Here is a 14629-nt window from a genome sequence, read left to right as displayed (position 1 = left end):
TGTAGATACTCAATACTTGTTGTTTTCAATTAAGCACAAAACTACACAATGGGCTATCTGTGCTCTGCCCAACACGGATACCCAATCCAACCAAAACAAATCCAATGGACATTTCATTTTATTTTTAATTTCGGTAAACATCAACAAACAAATTCACACAAAAGAAGGAAGTATGTGCATCTGAGATAAACGGTCCAAATAATCTGTTGTCCTCCCTGTGACTAGGTAGTAAGCTTTAGAAACCACTACAATGACAGGGTTCAATCCCTGGGGCAGAAACATCACAGACACACCATTATATAGCTTTGCTCTATGACAAACATCACTCTTAAACATAATAAAGTAAAATTAGAACACATACTTGAACAGATCTTGTATAGTAAGTTGGAACCTAGGCGTCATAAATAGGTAAAATAAAATAACTTATGAGATATAAGTTAAACAAATACGGAGACATATACATCTCCAGTTAAACACCTCAGCAGCTTTTCTAAGGATTTGACAAAAACTGATAAAAAATGTGATGAACCTGAATCATACTAACAAGAGGAAAAATCTGATTTAGGAATCTTGACAGGAACTGATGAAAAACGTGATGAAGAGCCTGAATCAAATAAACAAGAGGAAAGGTCTGATTTAGGAATCTTGACAGGAACTGATGAAAAACGTGATGGAGAGACTGAATCAAATAAACAAGTGGAAAGGTCTGATTTAGGAATCTTGACAGGAACTGATGAAAAACGTGATGGAGAGACTGAATCAAATAAACAAGTGGAAAGGTCTGATTTAGGAATCTTGACAGGAACTGATGAAAAACGTGATGGAGAGACTGAATCAAATAAACAAGAAAAAAGGTCTGATTTAGGAATCTTGACAGGAACTGATGAAAAATGTGATGGAGAGACTGAATCAAATAAACAAGAGAAAAGGTCTGAATCTTGACAGGAACTGATGACGTGATCTTGACAGGAAACTGATGAAACAGGAACTGATGAAAAACGTGATGAAGAGCCTGAATCAAATAAACAAGTGGAAAGGTCTGATTTAGGAATCTTGACAGGAACTGATGAAAAACGTGATGGAGAGACTGAATCAAATAAACAAGTGGAAAGGTCTGATTTAGGAATCTTAACAGGAACTGATGAAAAACGTGATAAAAAGCCTGAATCAAATAAACAAGAGGAAAGGTCTGATTTAGGAATCTTGACAGGAACTGATGAAAAACGTGATGAAGAGCCTGAATCAAATAAACAAGAGGAAAGGTCTGATTTAGGAATCTTGACAGGAACTGATGAAAAACGTGATGGAGAGACTGAATCAAATAAACAAGTGGAAAGGTCTGATTTAGGAATAACAGGAACTGATGAAAACAGAATCAAATAAACTGAAAGGTCTGATTTAGGAAACAGGAACTGATGGAGAGACTGAATCAAATATACAAGAGGAAATGTCTGATTTAGGAATCTTGACAGGAACTGATGAAAAACGTGATGGAGAGACTGAATCAAATAAACAAGTGGAAAGTCTGATTTAGGAATCTTGACAGGCACTGATGAAAAAACGTGATGGAGAGACTGAATCAAATATACAAGAGGAAAGGTCTGATTTAGGAATCTTGACAGGAACTGATGAAAAACGTGATGAAGAGCTTGAATCAAATAAACAAGTGGAAAGGTCTGATTTAGGAATCTTGACAGGAACTGATGAAAAACGTGATGAAGAGCCTGAATCAAATAAACAAGAGGAAAGGTCTGATTTAGGAATCTTGACAGGAACTGATGAAAAACGTGATGGAGAGACTGAATCAAATATACAAGAGGAAATGTCTGATTTAGGAATCTTGACAGGAACTGATGAAAAACGTGATGGAGAGACTGAATCAAATAAACAAGTGGAAAGGTCTGATTTAGGAATCTTGACAGGAACTGATGAAAAACGTGATGAAGATCCTGAATCAAATAAACAAGAGGAATGGTCTGATTTAGGAATCTTGACAGGAACTGATGAAAAATGTGATGAAGAGCCTGAATGAAATAAACAAGAGGAAAGTTCTGATTTAGGAATCTTGACAGGAACTGATGAAAAACGTGATGAAGATCCTGAATCAAATAAACAAGAGGAATGGTCTGATTCAGGAATCTTGATAGAAACTGATGAAAAACGTTGAATCAATAAGAGGAAAGGTCCGAATTAGATTCTATTGAATAATTTGATTAATAATTCGCTTAAAATAAATACATAAAGTTATAGGTCTGGTGTCGTGGTACAACGTGATCAAGAACGTGCTATTACTACGTACAGTGCGTCCTCTAAAGAACTGAATTCAAGAGTCTGCTCAGATACTGTAAACAAGACATTGTTATGTTAGCAGGAGGTACGGGTTACTTTCACGGTCTGTTAGTGTTTGTTTTCGTTCCCCTGTTGGAATGAATTTCTACAGCGTAAATTAGTTAAAAGTCGACCTCTTTTATTAGAAATAGCACAAAATTCTTTAAAGAAACTAAAATACTCGATACTACTAGGATTGAGGACAGTATCTCACTTATTTGAGAGGAAGGGGAGATTGTAGTTTCTACTAACACTGTAATCTAAATTAGCTGCCATTACAGTATTTTATTTGGGCGAAAGGTGAGACTGTGGTTTCTGGGAAGCATCTGTATTTAAAACACTTACTATTAGCATCTAGATCTCTACCCCTTGCTGTATTTAAAACACTTACTATTAGCATCTAGATCTCTACCCCTTGAGGCCCAGCATGGCCGGAAGGGTTAAGGCGTTCGATTCGTAATCTGAGAATAACGGGTTCGAATCACGGTAGCACCAAACATGCTCGGCCTTTCAGCAGTGGGGGCGTTATAATGTGACGGTCAATCCCACTATTCGTTGGTAGAAAGAGTAGCCCAAGAGTTGGCGGTGGGTAGTGCTGACAAGCTGCCTTCCCTCTCATCTTACGCTGCTTAATTAGGGACGACTAGCGCAGATAGCTCTCGAGTAGCTTTGCGCGAAATTCAAAACAAACAAACAAACAATTAACCAATCTGTAGACTACAACACGGATTGACATACGAACTTCAAAAGCAAGAACTCAAAATACTTGTTATTCTTATGTTTTGGTTTCAGTTTCTTCTCGAAACAGAAACATTTTGGGGTCCCTACGGAAGTACCTCCAGTTCTATTCTCTTCTTTTTATTCTTTGACAAAACAGTCCCTTCTTCAAAATGTATTCAGAGTATTTGAACTCTAAGCGTATAACAATAATTCCATGACATTCCACCAGTGACGGGTCGTGAGAGGGGGAAAAGCAGGATATGTCTTTAAACACTTTAAACAAATAAATTATTTCTTATATGAGTATCTTTATTTTCTAGTTTTAGTTTTAAAACTATTCCAGTACTTCTTTGCTATTCAATTAGGTGACACAGCAGAGTACTTGTGTTTCTCGTGCCATTTTAATTGTTTGTGTGTTTTCCTGTAGCAAAGCCACATCGGGCTATCTGCTGAGCCCACTGAGGGGAACCGACCCCCTGATTTTAGCGTTGTAAATCCGTAGACTTACCTCTGTACCAGCGGGGAACCGTTTTAATTGTACAATTTCTCTACTCCTACCACGAAAACAACGAAGAAACAAATGTTCATTACTCACTCTTCGACCACAGCTCGTCAGAAAACTAGGTTTAAAAGAACACAAAACCTATAACAAGATTCATTTCATTTTAAAGTTTCTAATCACGAGAAACAAGGTCAAGGTCAAGGACCTGCGATCAAGCAATGCTCTTATTTATACAAACAATTAAAAGCGAGTTTCATTAACTGAAATGGAATGACTTGATTGAATTAAAACGTGCGACAATTTACCTTAATTTGAGGATTATTTGGGACTTTAAGTTCGATTACACTATGTAACACAAGTTTTGTTCCTGGATAGTATGTGTTATTTCTTAATTGCTTATGTTGTAAAAGTACAGAAAATGGCCATTATTCCCTTCAACCTTTGCTTTTGTGACTTGGATAATGAAATTTAGAAACTAACATATTTTCTACGTAAAAACGTGTTTTCGTTATATGCTCCCATGTCACAAAAGTAAAGTTTGAAGAGAAAAATAGGTCTTTTCCATTTACTTTAGGCATAAACAATTGGGAAATAACACTTTTTGTCCAGGAACAAGAAAAAGTAAACATTTTGTTACATGATGTTATTGGTTAGGCTTTTATTGGCACGAGGATATAAACAAACCGAGGTGATTAAAAGTATGTATTTTAATGTTGTATTTTTATGGCGGGTGTTAAACTATAGCTGGTCTCTTACTCAGTATTGTTTGCGACCTATTACTGGGAATTAGTTCACAGAACCTCTTAAAATGATTCCGCAACATGTTTAACAATTTGCGCCGACACGTGGAAAGTTTGTCGTCAGACCAATTATACAAACTTCTCTACGTCTTACTTGATAAACAAGGAAATCTCTAAGGCAACTTTAGTCACAAAAAGTTAGCATTGTTTTACACTAAATGAAGGTCGTGAATGTTTAACTTGATAATATATTTGGGTAATTTGGACAACATGTTTTCCAACGGATGAAGCGAATTATAATTCGGGAAAACTTCAATCCGCAAGTTCAAGGTTTGTCTTCATTCGGACTAGAATCTTTTTGATTTGTTTGTTTATAGAATTTTCACGTAAAGCTACACGAGGGCTATCTGCTCTAGCCGTCACTAATTTAGCAGTGTAAGACAAGAGGGAAGGCAGCTAGTCATCACCACCCACCGCCAACTCTTGGCCTATTCTTTCATCAACGAATAGTGGGATTGATCATAACATTATAACGACCCAAAAGCTGAAAGGGAGAGCATGTTTGGTGTGACGGGGATTCGAACTAACGACCCTTAGATTACTGGTCAAGCGCTCTAACCACCTGGCCATGCTGAACCTTTAGAATCTTCATACCATTATGAACTTTACAAAAAGGACTGTAGTAAAATTGTACACCATTTGCGCTTGTAGGTAAATAGATCATGCTATTTTACAGAATTAACAAAGTTTTCGAAAATAAAAAAACTTATCTACCAGCGCTCGCTCTAGAGAAAGAAACTGCTACAGAAAACAAAGATAAAAATTTAGACAACAATATTATTTAATCGACAATTCAAGTTTGAAGTTACAGTTTCAAGTTTTCGTGTAAATCAACGGAGAAATTATGCTCCCAAAATATCTCTCTGACGCCCATGTGAAGGCCCTCATGTAAAAATTTAGAAAATATAACGGTAGGAGCTTATTTTGAACGATTCTTCGCATTTCGTGCCAATTTTCAGTTAAATCCACGGACTCAGTCATGACATCCTTACAAAAAAACCAACAAACTTCGATCATCAAATAGGCCCTCATATTTCAAAATGTCAAAAATTTGAATGTTTACTATTGACTCTGAACAGCTTCTTACAGTTAAGACAAATTTTTTAAATAAATTATTTCGGTCAAACCTCAGACCCTCTAAGTTTGATATCCCATTTTTGAAGCATCCATAGATCTCTTCATATTTTTTTTATTCGTTTACATTTCGTGAGGAGTCAAGCACGTATACGGGAAGAGTACAGAAATCAGTTAAACATACTTACAAAAGCAAAACAGAGAATTACCACGTACGTGTCTTTTCTAATAAAATTTACCTTTGGTAAAACCGTCAGGAAAAAATAAAAGTTTTGCCATTATTATTACGACATTAAATATACCACGCCTACTCCGTATTGTTAACCAACAGTAGTTAAAATTTCCACAGCGTGATTTTCGTTGGTAAAGACCATCTGATGATATGTCAAAACAAAAGCAAACAACGAATTACAACCAATCACGTGCTTAAGCGTCAAATTCAGTCTTAATTAACCAATACACTGTTTATAACAATTTTTCGGTAGAAAGTTTTGGGAATTAAATAATATAAGGCTATTTTACATGCATATAAAATAATAAAGGTTTTGCAACTTGAAGAAATTGGGGAAAACACAGGCCTACTTTAACAATTCCTACGAATAGTGCACGTGGTACGTTTCATCATTCTTGCGCAATAATACGAACACAGAAGAAATTATTGCCATACTTGTGAAATTTCGTATCAATATTATTCTTCAAAATATTGTTATCGCTATATTAGAAATTTACAGTTTTTATAATGAATAACATTTGTATTTTGAACAAATATGGCATTTGAATGACTGGCGCGAACCTGTAATATAACTAGTAGGTAAATAAATTCAAAATGAAACTATTAAATGATATTGTTATTTAAATGTTATTAAAAATTACAATATATATATATATATATGCCGATGATAATATTCGAAAAAATATGTATTTAGTTTGTTTTGAATTTCGCACAGAGCTTGTTAGCTGCACGAGAGCTATCTGCACAAGCCGTCCATAATTTATCAGTGAAAGACCAGAGAGAAGGCAGCTAGTCATCACCACCCATCGTCAAACTCTTGGGCTATTCTTCTACCGACGAATAGTTGGACTGATCGACAAGTTATAACGTCCCCACAGCTGAAAGGTGAGCATATTTGGTGGGACGGGGATTCGAACCCGCGACCCTCAGATTGCGAAAAAAACACCTCGCCTATGTTATTTAGTAATATGTGAAATTTAATATTAAAGAAAATAGTTCAATAAAAAAATCATTAGTTTGCTGCAGTAATACTGTTGTCAGTACTGTGGTAATACTGTTGTGAGTACTATGATAATACTGTTGTGAGTACAGTGGTAATACTGTTGTCAGTACTGTGATAATACTGTTGTCAGTACAGTGGTAATACTGTTGTAAGTACTATGGTAATACTGTTGTGAGTACTGTGGTAATACTGTTGTGAGTACTGTGGTAATACTGTTGTCAGTACAGTGGTAATACTGTTGTAAGTACTGTGGTAATACTGTTGTAAGTACTGTGGTAATACTGTTGTAAGAACTGTGGTAACACTGTTGTCAGTACTGTGATAATACTGTTGTCAGTACAGTGGTAATACTGTTGTGAGTACTGTGGTAATACTGTTATAAGAACTGTGGTAATACTGTTGTCAGTACAGTGGTAATACTGTTATAAGTACTGTGGTAATACTATTGTCAGTACAGTGGTAATACTGTTGTAAGTACTGTGGTAATACTGTTGTAAGAACTGTGGTAATACTGTTGTCAGTACAGTGGTAATACTGTTGTGAGTACTGTGATAATACTGTTGTCAGTACAGTGGTAATACTGTTGTAAGTACTGTAGTAATACTGTTGTAAGTACTGTGGTAATACTGTTATAAGTACTGTGGTAATACTATTGTCAGTACAGTGGTAATACTGTTGTGAGTACTGTGGTAATACTGTTATAAGTACTGTGGTAATACTATTGTCAGTACAGTGGTAATACTGTTGTAAGTACTGTGGTAATACTGTTGTAAGAACTGTGGTAATACTGTTGTAAGTACAGTGGTAATACTGTTGTGAGTACTGTGGTAATACTGTTGTCAGTACAGTGGTAATACTGTTGTAAGTACTATGGTAATACTGTTGTGAGTACTGTGGTAATACTGTTGTGAGTACTGTGGTAATACTTTTGTGAGTACAGTGGTAATACTGTTGTCAGTACAGTGGTAATACTGTTGTGAGTACTGTGGTAATACTGTTGTCAGCACAGTGGTAATACTGTTGTAAGAACTGTGGTAATACTGTTGTAAGTACAGTGGTAATACTGTTGTGAGTACTGTGGTAATACTGTTGTGAGTACTGTGGTAATACTGTTGTGAGTACTGTGATAATACTGTTGTGAGTACAGTGGTAATACTGTTGTAAGTACAGTGGTAATACTGTTGTGAGTACTGTGGTAATACTGTTGTCAGTACAGTGGTAATACTGTTATAAGTACTGTGGTAATACTATTGTCAGTACAGTGGTAATACTCTTGTAAGTACTGTGGTAATACTGTTGTAAGAACTGTGGTAATACTGTTGCTAAGTACAGTGGTAATACTGTTGTGAGTACTGTGGTAATACTGTTGTCAGTACAGTGGTAATACTGTTGTAAGTACTATGGTAATACTGTTGTGAGTACTGTGGTAATACTGTTGTGAGTACTGTGGTAATACTGTTGTGAGTACAGTGGTAATACTGTTGTCAGTACAGTGGTAATACTGTTGTGAGTACTGTGGTAATACTGTTGTCAGCACAGTGGTAATACTGTTGTAAGAACTGTGGTAATACTGTTGTAAGTACTGTGGTAATACTGTTGTAAGAACTGTGGTAACACTGTTGTCAGTACTGTGATAATACTGTTGTCAGTACAGTGGTAATACTGTTGTGAGTACTGTGGTAATACTGTTGTCAGCACAGTGGTAATACTGTTGTAAGTACTGTGGTAATACTGTTGTAAGTACTGTGGTAATACTGTTGTAAGAACTGTGGTAACACTGTTGTCAGTACTGTGATAATACTGTTGTCAGTACAGTGGTAATACTGTTGTGAGTACTGTGGTAATACTGTTATAAGTACTGTGGTAATAGTGTTGTGAGTACTGTGGTAATACTGTTGTCAGTACAGTGGTAATACTGTTCTAAGTACTGTGGTAATACTGTTGTCAGTACAGTGGTAATACCTTTGTAAGTACTGTGGTAATACTGTTGTGAGTACTGTGGTAATACTGTGTTGATAGTACTTTTGCTCAGAATTTCAGCATCTGACTTATTCACTAGCATTGGATAAACTACGTTGTAACGAAAACCAAAACCCTCATCTACCACACGCACGATCAGGTATCCAGCGAAATGAAACTAAAAGTTTTTACAATCACGATTACAATCGTCAGTTCAATTAAAAGCGAGCCCTAAAATGTTCCGCAGTCACGACTGAACTAAACAGGTTTGATGTGGGTTTCTGATATGCACACAAAGTTAATAAGGGCGATTTGTGCAAGCTGTCCATAATTCTGAACTGACAATACTAGAAGGAAGATATATTAGTTAACAGCATCTACCGCAAGCGTTTGGGCAGCTCCAATCGAATTGTGAGATTCGACTGTCATTCACGTAATATATCCATAGCCCCAAATTGTGGAATGGTTGTTTGGTTTTTAAATAACAATTTTAACCAACGGAGTTAGAACCATAGACTCTTGACCCGACACGTTAACCTGTAGGACTCACCCGGTCTACAGTGAAATTCTATTCAAATTACTAGCAAGTATAGAGTAAAACTGAAACTAACACCTAATACAGTTACGACCATTTAGCCAGAAAATCACAGAATCCAAATCTCTTGCAATCAGAACAACGAAGTTAGATGCTCGCCGATGGAGTAGCTCTAAAGCCTTTTGTTGTTAAAAACCGGGTTTTAATAATCGCGATGGATACAGCACAGATAGTCCACTGTGTAACAATCAAAATCGTTGTAAATAAAGACGAGTTCCGTTGTCCCAACCACCAATACAACACAAGTGACTCTAAAATCTGTCACAATCACGACGACACATCGATAAAACTGAAACCGAAACCAGTTATAATTCTGTCAAGCAGTGCACAATATTCATGAATATTAAGGATCTATAAGCTTTGTGAAATATCCTTAAACACGAGTACGTTAGATATAAATACAATTAAGGCTGTTGGCGAAGCAATAACAGAATGAACGGTCAGTCACTTCACTGTCACAAAGTTTTCGTGTATGTATTACTGCTCGTCACTCACTCGACGAGTTACCTGTTTGTTAAGTTAGGCGCATGTCTTGCAGTTGAATGTCATATTTGAAGTTAGGGCTGCGTAAGTACGTTTAGTTGCGGAGTTTATGGCGAAAATTTGTTTTCGAATTTAGGCCTACAACTTGTGTCATCGCGAATGTAGCCTGTGAAAATGTTATAGAAGAAATAAACCAATTCCTTATAGTTACCTGGACTAGAGACCCTCATTATGTTTTTAAGGGGGCCAGCATGGCCAGGTGGGTTAAGGCGTTAGACTCGTAATCTGAGGGTCGCGGGGGTCGCACCAAACATGCTTGCCCTTTCAGCCGTGGGGCGTTATAATGTGACGGTCAATCCAACTATTCGTTGGTAGAAGAGTAGTCCAAGAGTTGGCGGTGGGTGGTGATGACTAGCTGTTTACCTCCAGTCTTACACCGCTAAATTAGGAACGGCTAGCGAAGATAGCCCTCCAAAAACAAACCATTAACCTTTATTCTAATACTGTTCAGGTTCGGCATGCCCAGGTGGTTAAAGCACTCGACTCGTAATCCGAGGTTGCGAGTTCGAATTCCCGTCGCACCAAATATGTTCACCCTATCAGCCGTGGGGGCGTTATAATGTTACGGTCAATCCCACTATTCGTTGGTAAAAGTGTAGCCCAAGAGTTGGCGGTGAGTGGTGATGACTAATTGCCTTTCCTCTAGAACAACGTAAGGACTAAAATACCACAAAGTAGATACTGGTAGAGCATTGTAAAGATTTAAACACAACACAGCAGATACTGCTAAATTAGAGATGGCTAGCGCAGATAGCTCTCGAGTAGCTTTGCGTGAAATTCAAAACAAACCAAACCAAACAAAAGTAGGCGCGAATATGTTGAATGTGTGGCTTCTATTTTTATAATGTCTGTTTTCATTATTGCGTTTTACTTCACTATGTCCCCCATGCTGGTGTAGTGGTAAACTTAGGGATTTACAACGCTAAAATCAGGGGTTCAATTCTCCTCGGTGGACTCAGCAGATAGCCCGACGTGGCTTTGCTATAAGGAAACACACACACGCATTCTTCACTACACGTGTACAACTGCAATCAGACATGGTAAAACCTGTGAGGAATCTGTCACGTGCTGTTACAGATATTTCTGTAATCCTTCTTACTGACATTCCGAACAGCAACAGAGTCTCCTTTGCATATGATTTACGGGTCCAGATATTATAATACAGAAAGTCTGAAAACCCCTTGTTTATAAGTTTGTTTTTGCTTCCGATACAATTGGAATCAAAATTGATTTTTTTTCTGATTAATTAGGTAAACATATTCATTGAGTATCACAAGCAATGCTCTATTTTAGGTTATCGCTGTACAACTCGGGCCTTTTCTCGCAACAGCTTAAACAGTCTTGGTTGAATGAACGACGCCTTAAACTATATCAGAATTTTTTCGTTGTAGAACGTGCTAGAAAGCACAACAAACAAATACGAGAACTAAACAAACAACAAATAATCTGAAATAACTGGATTTATATCTCTTCAACCAATCAATCTTCGAAGATTATACTTTTAATTGCACTGTAAACCTGATACAACTTATTGTCGACGACAACGAGAAACGATAGTGTTAATTGTGGTACAAAGGCAACAGGAACTGTAAGCTAACAGAACTCTCAAATCACTATGGAAACTGAACATACAAGATTCAGACAACTCATGCTATGCACGAGTCGTAGCTTTATATAAATACGAGCTAACACTAAAAGTGGTCAAGAGAAGACAGATGTCACAAGACGAAATAAAAATTATATAGCCGGAGTACCGAGTACAAAGTTATGTTGAAGCCATAAGGGAAAGGACGAAGATGAACTTTGGTATTAGAAGTTTAAATATATACCACTACTATTCAATTAGATATCCTACACTTGAAAACTAGTACACAAGAGAAGATAACATGGATGAATAGAACAGTGGTTCTTACCTTTTAGTGTTTACCTTTCAAATCAGTAAAGGTACCTGAACTCATGGCATCCTCGCACCCCTTGGGAATCATGGTGAACTATGGTACGAGACGACAACTGTGATTCTTAAGAATTTGGTGATTGCTATACCTAGGTCATGGCCAAACGTGGCACAGAAATACGAGTGCCCCATTACAGCAGAACAAGAGTCCTCAGAGATATTCATACCCTTGTCCAGACTGCTCAAGTCTATATTAAATAACGTCAAATTTCATATTCGAAAACTCAGAAAAAAACCTTCTCAGATCCAGAATGAACAAGGATTCGAACAGTTTTCTGCAGTGCGATAAAGAGTCTCGACCTCAATGTGACCATGAAACATGGTTGAAATTTGATCCTAAAACCGCGAAACTGTCCTATCTGTCTTATTATAAAAAAAAACAACAACAAAACAACAAAAACTTCAAGGTGATCCAAAATCTGGATACAGACTAAATTTGAGGAGGGCTTTCCCATTTTGACTTCCCACTTTCCATAAACTTTTCGCATATATCGGTATGTTAGTTTTCGAGATATGCGCACAGAAACACAGACACAGACCCAACTGCTATATCGTCGCCTCCCCGATGATAGCAAAACAAATCACGCTCTGCAGTTTGGGGCCATGAGTACGTTACAAGGGTAAAGGTCAAATCCTACTATTCGGACATAACAGAGTTGCTGCTAGGTGCTATTGACTAGTTAGTTTCTTCTCTCTGTCCAGTCTATCAGTTCAAATTAAGGCCAGTCTTCAAGAATACTTGTAAACAAATCAATTATCCAAGTTAAAGTTAAAATGGATAACAATATCTCGTCCCTCTGGTGGAGCAGCGGTAAAGTTAGGGACTTACAATCCTAAAACACGGGATTCGATTCCACGTAGCGGAAAAAATGAAGATAGGTCATTTAAACTAAGAAAACAACGCCAACAGTTTATATTAAAGTATCTGTAATACAGAAGGATCTGATAGTAACACAAAACGGTTAAGTCCTGGAGTAAACAGTAGGAGCGCTAATTACCTGGATGGCCACTCTCGTGAAGAAAGCGGCCAAGTTTTATGTAAATACGTAATTGGCTAAGAAACGACAAGCGTTAATAAACTCTCAGGTACTAGCATTTTCAAGTTGGGTGGTAACCATGTGCAACATCTGGGATAAACGGCCGGTTTAAGAGACCTCAATTAGGTTCATTCAGACATGCTGACCAAAAGGAGGGCAGTCAGTCATCTCACCTACGTGGTTACTTTTAAACGAATAGTGGGACTGACTGTCACAACTATAACTGTTTCACAGCCGGAAGTGCTTAGTGCGTTCAGCAGCGACCCAGCGTAACAATTTATAAGCATTGCGCAATTATTATTACAGGTATAATTTGCACTGTCCAGTGCTGATTACTCCTGTAGCATCACTCGCTTACTTTTTATTTCAGATAATTAAAAAAACATAATTAATTAATTTAATAAAGTGGAAGCGGATTACAGTTATTCTTAGTTAAAAACAAATAAATAATCAACTGGTAAAATAAGTAAATAAAGACGTGAATTGTATCATCTTTGTATTCTGTGGCAAGATGCAAGAAGCGCTCTTTGTGGTACTAAGTAAATTTTATTTTCACAGTTATTATTTTAAAGTATACAACACTGGGATACACGAAGGAGCTAAATATACTAATACATCAACCACTACAAAATAAAGTCAAGGCTGGTGATGCTGTTTTAAAATATAAGAATTAACCTTTTAAAAAGAACAAATACATTCTAGCGTAGGGTTAAAGAATATATTACCAGATTTACATTTAAAAAATCTATGTTTATACATTGTTTAATTACACATTCCTGTCTCTCTAAAAAAACTTAATCATTACGTTAGATACCTCTTTAGAAGAGTTAACGTTCAAGGTCCTGGTATAATAAATCTGACTATTTAGCAATAATTTATATAATCCATTATCCAATACGTACGTTAGTCTTATAGGGTAATATCTCTATATCTAAATCTGTCCGATACAAGTGCATAAAAAATTAGGAAAATTACTCTCAGTAAAAGCAAGAGAATACATAAAAATTAAACCATAACCCAAAAGCTTCCATGACCTTAGGTAAACCGTGAACCCCGACCTTTATGGGTTTGTCGATGGTGCTCCTTCTCTTGCTTCGCTCTGTCACCACCACTTCTATCAAGAACTACATCGAATTTGGTTTGGTTTGAATTTCGCGCAAAGCTACATGACGGCTATCTGCGCTAGTCGTCTCTAAGTTAGCCGTGTAAAACTAGAGGGAAGGCAGCTAGTTATCACCACCCACCGCCAACTCTTGGGCTACTCTTTTACCAACAAATAGTTGGATTGACCGTCACATTATAACGCACCTACGGCTGAAAGGGCGAGCATGTTTGGTGTGACGGGGATTCAAACCCGCGACCCTCAGATTATGAGTCGAGTGCCTTAACTAGTTATTTCTCGATTTCCTCTGGTATGCTGCTCCCACAACACTCACAACTTGGCGAGAAGGAATTCTTCAAAAAAGTATAACCATTCTTCTGAAATTCGATGCACATATTTTTACTGATTGTGAGGACCTACTTATACAGTCTCCTACGGTGCATAAACGTGAGAATTACTGCATATTCATCTACTTTATACACCTAAGGTTTCAGGTGGGTTTTCGGAATTGGCCGAGGAATGCCGAGTGAGACACACGAATCTCAATTCCGAAGCTCTTCCATGATTCCATTAAATCATGTGTTTAACAGAATTATGGTTCCTATATTCAGATCCTTTACACAATCCTCACAGTTTATATATAAATACACCTAACAAACAATCCAATTAATCCCTCTACACAATCCTAATAAATAATTCATTTAACAAATACTTCTGGTTCTTTCCATTCAGAAACGTTTCACAGTGCTGTCAAATTATATTTATATCTAACAAACAACT

General features: G+C 37.0%; 1 protein-coding gene across 7 annotated transcripts in view; it reads left to right on the top strand.

Annotated features, from left to right (window-relative positions):
• Nucleotides 1-14629, top strand: part of LOC143254330 (histone-lysine N-methyltransferase MECOM-like) — a 207551-nt gene that overhangs the window by 17542 nt on the left and 175380 nt on the right. For 4 of the 7 annotated variants that reach the window (XR_013030144.1, XR_013030138.1, XR_013030142.1 and 1 more), the window contains exon 2: nucleotides 6372-6541. The gene's annotated coding sequence lies outside the window, so the exon portion shown is untranslated. Of the gene's footprint in view, nucleotides 1-5966; nucleotides 6036-6060; nucleotides 6236-6371; nucleotides 6542-14629 lie in introns of those variants that run through there. The other 3 variants (XR_013030141.1, XR_013030143.1, XR_013030139.1) reach the window with 3 other exon arrangements.

The sequence above is a fragment of the Tachypleus tridentatus genome, chromosome 6, assembly GCF_004210375.1.
Source record: "Tachypleus tridentatus isolate NWPU-2018 chromosome 6, ASM421037v1, whole genome shotgun sequence".
Taxonomy (NCBI): Eukaryota; Metazoa; Arthropoda; class Merostomata; order Xiphosura; family Limulidae; genus Tachypleus; species Tachypleus tridentatus.
The sequence above is the reverse complement of the archived record's forward strand: the minus strand, read 5'-3'. Positions and strand labels throughout refer to the sequence as shown.